Source organism: Larus michahellis, chromosome 22, assembly GCF_964199755.1.
Source record: "Larus michahellis chromosome 22, bLarMic1.1, whole genome shotgun sequence".
Classification (NCBI taxonomy): domain Eukaryota; kingdom Metazoa; phylum Chordata; class Aves; order Charadriiformes; family Laridae; genus Larus; species Larus michahellis.
This window is the reverse complement of record NC_133917.1, coordinates 3361339-3368331: the sequence shown is the minus strand read 5'-3', so window position 1 is coordinate 3368331 and position 6993 is coordinate 3361339.

The window sequence follows — 6993 nt, the reverse complement described above, 5'->3', positions numbered from 1 at the left end:
CTTGGATAGATCGGATCGATAGGCCAATGCTAACGGGATGAGCTTCAACCAGGCCAAGTGCCGCGTCCTGCCCTTGGGTCACAACAACCCCATGCAGCGCTACAGGCTTGGGGCAGTGTGGCTGGAGAGCTGCCTGGCAGAAACGGACCTGGGGGTTCTCATTGACAAGCGGCTGAACATGAGCCAGCAGTGCGCCCAGGTGGCCAAGAGGGCCAACGGCATCCTGGCTCGTATTTAGAAATGGCGTGACCAGCAGAAGGAGGGAGGTGATTGTCCCCTGTACTCAGCACTGGTGAGGCCACACCTGGAGTATTGTGTCCAGTTCTGGGCACCTCAATACGAGAGAGATCTCGAGGTGCTGGAGCGAGGGCAGAGGAGGGCACCGAAGCTGGTGAAGGGCCTGGAGAATGAATCTGATGAGGAGCGATTGAAGGAGCTGGGACTGTTGAGTTTGAGGAAGAGGAGGCTGAGGGGAGACCTCATCGCTCTCTACAGCTACTCGAAAGGCCATCGTAGAGAGGTTGGGGCTGGTCTCTTCTCACAGGTCATTAGCGACAGAACAAGAGGGAATGGCTTCAAGCTGCAGCAGGGGAGGTTTAGGCTGGACATTAGGGAAAAATTCTTCGCAGAAAGAGTGGTCGGACACTGGAATAGGCTGCCCGGGGCGGTGGTGGAGTCGCCATCCCTGGATGTGTTTAAGAGCCATTTTAGGTGTGGCGTTGGGGGATGTGGTGTAGGGGAGAACTCTGGAGAGTGGGGGCCGATGGTTGGCCTCGATGATCCCAAGGGTCTTTTCCAACCGGGGTGACTCTATGACTGTACGAGGCCGCCCCAGGCACGGAGCAGCGGCCGAGGCAGCCCCGCTGACCCAGCGCTCTGGGCCTGCAGCGCTGCCCTGGCCATGTGGGAGGTGATGATCTCCGTGCCTTGGGCTCTGTGGACTGTCTTGACGGAGCTGCTCAACGTGCTCCGGGACCAGCGGGTGCGCAAGGTGTTCAGCTGTGCCGCCGAGGACGCCTGCATCTATCTCTTGTCTGTGAGTGACCCTGCTCATCCTCGGGGCTGCGCCTGCCTCCCCAGGGAAACGGGCACCAACCTCTGCTTCCACATGGCCACCTCCTCCCGTACAGACGGACACAGCCCCTTAGGGGCTGCCCAGCACCAGCCAGAGCCCCTGCCAGGCGTGTGGGGCTGCCCCCTGCCCTTTTGGAGCCGGTGCACAAACACAAAGCCTGCGCCGGCCCGGGCAGCACTCCGCTTCCCCCCGCCTGCATCCCCCACCTGCATCCCACACCTGCATCCCCTGCCTGCATCCCCCTGCCTGCATCCCCCTGCCTGCATCCCCCCTGCCTGCATCCCCTGCCTGCATCCCCTGCCTGCATCCCCCTGCCGGCTTCTCCCCCTCTGCATCCCCCCGCCTGCATCCCCCCTGCCTGCATCCCTTGCCTGCATCCCCTGCCTGCATCCCCCCGCCGGCTTCCCCCCCCCGCATCCCCTGCCTGCATCCCCTGCCTGCTTCCCCCCCCTGCATCCCCTGCCTGCATCCCCTGCCTGCATCCCCCTGCCGGCTTCTCCCCCTCTGCATCCCCCTGCCTGCATCCCCTGCCTGCATCCCCCCGCCGGCTTCCCCCCCCCGCATCCCCTGCCTGCATCCCCTGCCTGCATCCCCCCACCCTGCTCTGGAGCCCGGAAACCTGGGGCAGAGAAAGGGGCAGAAGCCAGAGCCGGGCCAGGTGCTGGCCCTGGGCCAGAGACATGGCCTCTGCACAGCCCGGGGGGGCTTCAAGTCTGGGGAGAGGGTCTCTTTGCCACCGCCCGCGTGCCATGCGCCCGTCGTGCCGGCGCGGCGGAGGGAGCCCCGCGGGCTCTGCCGCTCTCTCACCGCCGCCTTCCTTTTAGCTGCTGCTCCGCTCTGACATTGACGCCGAGGAGTTTGCTGCCCTGTACGGAGCCCAGAGGTACCTGAGGCGTCCGAGCTGGGTGATGCTCTCGCTGGTGCTCAGCGCTCTCATCACGCTCTCGTCCAAGACACGGAAGATGGTGAGCAGGAGTGTAGCCGAGCGGAGCCACGTCGGCAGCCGGCCGGAGCCTGGGGCAGCGGGTGACACGGTGGCTTGGCCATGGCTGGGAGGCAGAAGGTGGGGCGACAGCTCCAACCACCTCCCTGCCATGGAGGGGGCTGGCGGGTGCCTGGGGAGCCCCCCCAGGCACAGAGGGTTCCCAGTCCACCTGCCCCTTCTGGCCAGTCAGAAAAGGGGGGGGCTGAGTAAGAGAACACGGCTCTCCCGCAACTCCCTTCCCGTCCTCCTGCTCTCCCCGCATGCCGTCAGCGGCCAGTGCCGGCCAGGAGGCCGCTGCAGTGACTCCTGTGCCACCTGCCGGGAAGGGGACGGGAGGCTGGTGCTCAGCCACCAGTACGTTTTTGCCGGGGTGGCCTTTCACGGCTTCTCAAGAAGGAAACCGTGGGTTTCGTACAGGCAAGAAAAATGCAGGTCCTGCTGCCAGACATCATGGAGAACCTGCAGGGTGGCAACGCTGACGTCAAGACGAAGGCCCTGGTATTCCTCAGGAACATGGTGGAGCGCATGAAGAAGAAGGAGGCCAGACGCACTGCTCTGCAGCTGGTGGAGAAGCTCCCACCCCTCTTTGACGATGTAAGGCTGCCGTGGGCACCTCAGCCCTACCGATGGGCGCTCTGCGCAGACAGCACTCGGGCCGGGCTGCCCTGCTCAGGGCAGGTTTCTCAACCTGATCTCTTCCTACGACCCGCCTTCTGGACGCGGGGAAGGCTGTGGACGTTGTCTGTCTGGACTTTGGGAAGGGCTTTGACACTGTCCCCCACAGCATTCTCCCGGAGAAGTTGGCGAATCGTGGCAGAGACAAGTGTACTCTTCGCTGGGTTAAAAACGGGCTGGATGGCCGTGCCCAGAGAGTTGGGATTAATGGGGTGAAATCCTCTTGGCGGCCGGTCACCAGTGGTGTCCCTCAGGGCTCAGTTTTGGGGCCGGTTTTGTTTAATATCTTTATCAATGATGTGGATGAGGGGATTGAGTGCACCCTCGGTAAGTTCGCAGATGACACCAAACTGGGTGGGAGTGTTGATCTGCTGGAGGGTAGGAAGGCTCTACAGAGGGCCCTGGACAGGCTGGATCCATGGGCCAAGGCCAACTCTAGGAGGTTTAATAAGGCCAAGTGCCGGGTCCTGCATTTCGGCCACAACAACCCCAAGCAACGCTACAGGCTTGGGGAAGAGTGGCTGGAAAGCTGCCCGGCAGAAAAGGACCTGGGGGCGCTGGTGGACGGCCAGGGTGACGTGAGCCAGCAGTGTGCCCAGGTGGCCGAGAAGGCCAACAGCATCCTGGCTCGTATCAGGAACAGCGTGGCCAGCAGGAGCAGGGAAGTGATGGTGCCGCTGTACTGGGCGCTGGTGAGGCCTCACCTCGAGTGCTGTGTTCAGGTCTGGGCCCCGCTGTACAAGAGGGACGTTGAGGTGCTGGAGCGTGTCCAGAGGAGAGTGACCAGGCTGGTGAGGGGTCTGGAGACCAGGGCATGTGGGGAGAGGCTGAGGGAGCTGGGCACGTTGAGCTTGGAGAAGAGGAGGCTGAGGGGAGACCTCATTGCCCTCTACAGCTCCCTGAAAGGAGGGTGGAGAGAGGTGGGTGGTGGCCTCTTCTCCCAGGTGGATAATGACAGGACCAGAGGAAATGGTCTGAAGCTGCGGCAGGGGAGGTTTAGGTTAGATATTAGGAGGAATTACTTTACTGCAAGAGTGGTCAGTCACTGGAAGAGCCTGCCCAGGGAGGGGGTTGTGTCACCATCCCTCGAGGTGTTTAAGAAACGTCTAGATGTGGCACTTCAGGGCATGCTCTAGGGGCAGAGATTGTAGGTCGTTTGGTTGGACTCGATGATCTCAAAGGTCCTTTCCAACCATGAAGATTCTGTGATTCTCTGATTCCTCGCCCCTCTCGCCTGGCGTTTCAGGGCTCCGGGGCCATTCAGCCTCAGCTGCCCAACGCGCCCACAGCTCCTGCGTTCAGGATCCGAGCCCAGAGCATCTCCCCTCACATCAGCCACGCTAAAGCCCTTGCTGACTGTGGGCAGGGAGTGGCTGCTGATGAAGTCCCCCCCGTCCTCCTCCCTACCAGGAGTCCAGCCAGGTGCGGGAACTCTCCATCAACCTCTTCAAAGATGCGCTGAAGTCCATGGTGGGGAGAAAGAAGAGAATGATGAAGAAGACAGTGCAGAGGGTCCTGCTCCCTCTCTTCCTGCATATAAATGACGAGAACGAGAGCGTGGCCAAGGTGCGGTGACCAGTGTCATTGGGGAAGGGCGTGCTGACACCGCGGGGGTGGCCTGGGCATAAGGGGCAAGGGCTGCGGGAGATCAGAGCCTGGCAACGTGTGTCATCTCGGGGTCCCACTGCTCCCCTCCTTCCCTGCGCTGGTCTCGCCACTGCTTTCCCCTTCCCCCCGTGCTGCAGAGGTGGACGGGGTGCTGGGGTGCCCTCCCAGCCCCGCTCCCCCCGTTCAGCCCTCCTCCAGCGCAGCCCGGAAGGGTCCCCGCAGACCCAGCGTGAGCAAGGACGGAGAAGGCGGCGTGGCCAAACCAGCCCTGCCTGGTCGAGCAGGGCTCGGCAGCAGCCCATGGCCACCGAACACCCGGGTCCCTACAGGCTTCCCAGTTGTCCCTGCAAGTGTGGGAGGCCAGGGCTTGAGCCCCGTTCCCTGTCCCCCAGGGCTGTGCCCACGAGCCCCCCAGATGTTTGGGCCAGGGCACGTCCCAGCTCCCCGAGAGCAGGATGGCTGCAGGAGCAAAGCTCTGCTCGCCCAGGTCCCCGTCACCTTGGTCTCTGCAGAGAGGTGGAGTGCCCGCAAGGGGTGGAGAGCCAGCGTGCTCCCCAGCCCGGGGCGGGGAGAGCGGTGGGGAGATGCAGCCGGCGGCCGCCTGGCCCTGCGTCCCGGCATCGAAGCTCTGCCCACCCCGAGCACGGCCGTGAAGGAGCTGGGGCAGCCCCAGCTGGGCAGCCAAGCGTCCCGCTGGGGGGTGCTGCCCACGGGAGGTGCTGCTGGCCCGGTCCTGCCCCGCCGCCTCCGGGACTACAGCCCTGGCTGCCTACAGCCGAGGGCCCGCAGCTCTGACCCCCGTCCCTGGCGGCAGCTCGGCAGCTCGTGAGGGTCTCTCTTCTGCTGGCCGGCAGGATGAGGTCCCCCGCTGCTCCTTCCTGTAAGGGGCTGGGAACGGCTCGGAGCCTGGCCAAGAGGAGGAGGATGCCAGGTGTCCGTCCCTGGGCTCTGGTGCCATCTCCCAGCCTCTGCTTCTCTGCAGGCCTCCAGGGACGCCCTCCTCGCCTGTACGGAGTTCCTGGGGTGGAAGAAGCTCGGCCACCTGGCCAAGACACAGCAGACGCACCGGATCGCAGAGTCCTTGGTGAGGACAACCCCCAAGCCGGGTGGGACGAAGGCTGCCCCGGGTGCCCGCGGGCTGGGCTGTACGGCTCTGCCTTTCCTTCCCTGCTCCAGCCCGGAGCTGCATCCTCCTTCCCTGCCCTCAAGCACGGAGCCCCCACGGGCTCTTCTCCAGGCCCTTCTCCCTTCCCTGCCCCCCGGCGAGCTGAAGGAGACCCTGGCCCATCTTGGCCCTGGCGGTGGGACAGCGGGGGTCTCACCACCCCCAGCCCCCTTTGCCTGCAGCTCCCTCTGGACCTCAGCCCCACAGCGCTGGGAGACGGGAAGCGCCGGGGGGGAAGGGGGGGTGCGGGTAGGAGGGATGGCTCCGCATGGCTGGGGGGGGATCTGTGCCAGCCCCGTTCCCTTGTGCCTCTCTCTCCAGTTAGCGTACGGCAGGAGCAGGGTGGAGGAATATCTGTTTCAGAGCCTGGTGTACCTGCACAACACTCAGTCCGCCTTGCGAGAGGCGGCCGTCAGGTTCATCGGTGAGTCGCCTCCCCCGGGGGTCCCTCTTTTGGCAGCCTGGCCCCCGGCTGCCCCGAGGAGGGCCCTCCACGCAGGCGGGCCGGCTGGGAGCCTTGCTCAGTCCCACCGCCCCTCGGGGACCGTCCTTCCCCGGGGTCAGCCCTGCCGAGGGGCAGGAGGGGGCGCGCAGCCGGGCTGGGGTGGCTGGGGGCCGTGCTGCCGGGGCGTGCCGGGGAGCAGGGGGTCTGACGGGCGCTCTGTGCCTAGGGCTTGGCGCGCAGCCCCTGAGGGACCGAGATAGGAAGAAGCTGCAGGATATCTGCAACGGTGAGTGAGGGGCGGCGCTGTGCTGGCCGGGGCTGGCGGGGCAGGGGAGGGAGCCTGGGCAGGGGGCTGCCATCCCTGGCCCCGCTGCAGGAAACCGCTTCATGGAATCGTCGTAGAATCACTCCGGTTGGGAAAAGACCCTTGGGATCATCGAGGCCAACCATCGGCCCCCACTCTCCAGAGTTCTCCCCTACACCACATCCCCCAACGCCACACCTAAAATGGCTCTTAAACACATCCAGGGATGGCGACTCCACCACCGCCCCGGGCAGCCTATTCCAGTGTCCGACCACTCTTTCTGCGAAGAATTTTTCCCTAATGTCCAGCCTAAACCTCCCCTGCTGCAGCTTGAAGCCATTCCCTCTTGTTCTATCGCTAATGACCTGTGAGAAGAGACCAGCCCCAACCTCTCTACAATGGCCTTTCGAGTAGTTAGTTGTAGAGAGCGATGAGGTCTCCCCTCAGCCTCCTCTTCCTCAAACTCAACAGTCCCAGCTCCTTCAATCGCTCCTCATCAGATTTATTCTCCAGGCCCTTCACCAGCTTCGGTGCCCTCCTCTGCCCTCGCTCCAGCACCTCGATATGGAGGTGGAAAGAGACCTGGGAGTGCTGGGGGATGACGGGATGCCCATGAGCCAGCGATGGGCCCTGGTGGCCAAGAAGGCCAATGGCATCCTGGGGGGCATCAAGAAGAGCGTGGCCAGCAGGTGGAGGGAGGTCATCCTCCCCCTCGAATCTGCCTTGGGGAGGCCAC